Below are 4,139 nucleotides of genomic sequence, written 5' to 3' on the forward strand. Positions count from 1 at the left end.
ATGATGGTAAATGATTATGCAGTCTAAGATGGAAGCAGGCTAACTTGTTAGGAGTAGGATGAAATCCACACCCCTTTCGGTTTCTACACGACATCGTACCAGAACGCGCTTGGCGGTAGGGTTGCTTTCCAATTGCTAATTTTACTGACATTATACGGTCACTTGTTTTAACTATATAAACTACCTTATTGCTTAAGTGTTTCTCCAAAATTATTCCTACCCCGTTTCTTTTATTGTTTGTTCCATTATAAATAAGTTTAAATCCCTTTCCTATTATACGCGATTTGGATCCTTTCCATTTAATACGGCACTAAGTTCGGCGCTACGTCCATTCATGGAACCAATGTCCCAGGTGCCAATTCGCAGCTCGAGCAGTGGTTCCACGCTTTGAACGTCGCTTAGGGGGTACGCCCTAGTATTGCTCGCATTTTCACTTGTGCCGTCGCTTAAAGGGGACGCTCTAACAGGGGGACGCTCTTTCCTTTATAGTTTTGCCTCATGATTGGTATAAAAAATTGGCTGTAGTTTTATGCTCGGTTGCCACCTGACAACAAGCTGTAGTCCTCCTCGAGGCCTGAGTGCCGCCTTGACCAATAATGATTCATCCGCCGCCATCTCTAATGCATGCCCCGGCAGACATGCATCTCAGTCCTGGGCCTCTACTTCAAATATTTCAGAGGAGCCCCAGGGCTGGTTAGACGGAGCCTCGTTCGTTGATTAGCAGGGGCACCGCTTGCAGGTGAGGTTGTCTTTGAGCCCTGGAGGTGGTTGTTGGGCTCTATACCCCACAGACACAGAATATATTTAATTGTGTTAAATATTTTCGATGTGTTGAGTTTATCTCGTCCCCCTCAAAAAACGACAGTTTTTTTGTTGGTGATTTTGGGTGCAAAACAGGTCCATAGTCTAAATCATAGATTTACGAGTCGGTACAAGATGGTCAAAATAGTCAAAGTTATTAACAGACTGTCCAACGCTTCTACGACGCTGCTGCGACATAAAAACGTTGCGGCGCCGCACCGCTCGTGTGCCCAAACACTAACTCCATGTTATGTACATACTTTTTCAAATTCCATCTCCGCTTCAGTTGTCTCCGATCCGATTGCTATGGCCGCACCAAACTCATCATCGTCTGACGCCATTATGTACGCAGTTTATCTAAAATCCACAAATACAGCAACAAAAGGAAAAATAATAGCAAAATTTTACAAAAAATAAATCGTGCTGTGAACGCTGTGTCGTTGTCTTGGTAACGGATTGCTATGACAACCACAGATTACTAAACGTAGTGATTGTAGGAAATAAATGTAAATAACGCTTCTGAGTTCCCCAAAAATATTATACTCTTTGAGACTGCAACTGGCCTATTTACTATTTTGGTCTTTCTTCCACATCTCCTCTCCGATAAAGAACGAGGTCTGGGCCCAGTGACGTGCAAAGGGTTTTTATTTAGGTATGCGCTATAAGTACAAAGTGGAAAATTCCTAGCGCAATACAGGTTCGTAATGAGTTTTTTTAGGGTAGGCAGGGTATTTTTTATCTATACACGACATCATACCGGAACGCTAAATCGCTTGGTGGTACGTCTTTAAAGGTAGGGTGGTAACTAGCCACGGCCGAAGCCTCCCACTAGCCAAAAGCCTGGCCCTGTACTGGGCCGTAAAAATAATTATGATTATATACTCGTACATCAATCTATTATATTACAAAATTTCAAGGAGCAATTTTTCAATTAATTCAAACCTTTTAATAAAAATGCAACTTTCCCAAACGTTTATCGAATAAATCCTTGTCCCCTTCTCTTTCCAACTATACTATTAAGAAAGGGACGCAGTGCAAATTGTTGGGGACAGAATAATTGGACGAGGGCACTTAATTTGTGTCCGTTTGCAATAAGGAAGTGCGTTGTTAGACTATGACTGATTTTATCCTTACGTCAGTTATTAGGTTTGATTTAGTTTATGTAAAAATAGTAGATTGTTATACAAGGGGCTAAAAAGACCCATTATATACGAGGTATTTTTAGGACACGAGCCGTAAGGCGAGGGCCGCTAAAAAGAAACCGAGTTTATAATGGGTTTAGCCCCGCGTGTTACTCTATACTTTTTACAACGATTGCGAAAAAATAAAATAATTCAGTACAGTATTAAATTTTCTATTAAAAATTAGAAAATGCTACAACTTTGGATGTTAAAGAGATGCTTTTACCCGGTAACATAATTTCCAACTGCAGTGAAGATGAATAATAAGAATTGCACAACAAAAAATGTGGACGGCTCGAACGCCACGAGCATACTGAAGACGACCGTAAGACCTTATATCACACGTCGTTCCTGCACTATCACTACCCCTCTCTAACTCCCTACTCTTTACGGAAACAATCACGCCATCTATCGTCAGCACGAGCCAACACGAGATCGAGTGACGTTATATCCTTCTCCGTACTTCTTACACTAGTTTTTCAAGAACCGAAATAAAATCAATTATTAACTTTATTTAAAGTTGGTCAATGCGTCCAGTATTTTGTGCATCTGCACAAGCTACGATAAACGTTAGAACATGTATAACTTGTTTTGAATTTTATTTGCCTTATTCACAATTTAAGGCTCTTTGAAGACGACCGACTAAATCGGGGATCCACAAATAATTTTGGACTACAGACCTTTTTTCCAAAATGAGCTTATACCACTGATCCACATTCAACTTGCTAATAATAATAATAAGTACAAAATCTACATCTATACTTGATGTTAGAAAGCTGAAGAGTTTGTTTGTCTGAACGCGCTAATCTCAAGAACTACTGGTCTGATTTGAAAAATTCTTTCAGTGTTAGGTAGCCCATTTATTGCGGAAGGCTATAGGCTATATATTATCCTCGTATTCCTACGAGAACAGAAACCACAAAACACAGTATAAAACAAAAAAAATAATACCTACAAAAATAATATAAAATACCACAGCAACCTGCGGACCTAAGAATTTTTTTAACACTCTACGTGTGTGAAGTCTGCTAATCCGCATTTGGCCAGCGTAGTGGAATAACCCCTCACATTTTGAGAGGAAACTCGACTACAATTATGCCTGGTGGAAAACAATGATGAGGTCTAGGTTGGAGCGCGCTTGCCTAGAAAATGCCTATTCACTCTTGCCTTGCAGGTGCACAAATTATAAGTGTTAGGAAACACAGAAGCCGGAAGTGCATTCCACATCTTCGCTGTTTTTATTAGAAACGTCGACACGTATCGTTTTGTGAGTCGACAATTTGCACGGTGTCTCGCTGTTCTGTGGTTTAATGGGGATGGAAAAAAAACAATTGTTAAATTCATTATCGACCTCCATCAGGTAATACCGACAAAGAAGTACCGCCAAGCGATTCAGCGTTCCGGTGCGATGTCGTGTAGAAACCAAAAGGGTTGTGGATTTTCATCCATCCTAATAAAAAAGTTATTCCGCTTCCATATTAAATTGGCTAACTTGTAAATAATAAAAAAATAATAATAAGACGTGTGAGCAGCCTTATTACGTATTATATTATCATCGAGATATAAATACGATTTTAATCTTCCTTGTAGTCGGAAGAATTATGCATAATATTATTATTATCTACTGAACTTGATATAACATCATATTTTGGACGTCAAATTCATTCAAACGACCTTGGGAATACCGGTTGACAATACAAACATTATATGCAGAATGCAAATAATACTAAACCGTTGTAATTTCTGAGTAGCGGACGCTTACAGACTCAGACCAATTATAGAAGGACCTGGTTAGCACTCATAGTCACGTACAAAATTGTCTGTCATTTTCTGAAGAAAACGAACTTAGATTTGGTATATAACTTATACTAAACTGGAAGTTTCCGCCTGTTTTTTACACAGTTCAACTACACAAAAAGGTATTTTTACGGAGCTCTTTAACCGACGAACACGATTACAACTATTTAACATCGATACTATAGAGACAGTTTTTATAATCGCATTAGATCGTTGATCATATACTTTGACAGAAAAGTAACGTCTAGCGAGGCAGGTCCTATACAATAATTGGTCTGAGCTTACAGAAGATTCCATTTGAAGTTAATAGCTATACCATATGTTTTCTGTGGCTATACTCTTTCACAAATCCTGCAGAAA

This window comes from Bicyclus anynana, chromosome 24 (genome assembly GCF_947172395.1).
Source record: "Bicyclus anynana chromosome 24, ilBicAnyn1.1, whole genome shotgun sequence".
NCBI lineage: Eukaryota > Metazoa > Arthropoda > Insecta > Lepidoptera > Nymphalidae > Bicyclus > Bicyclus anynana.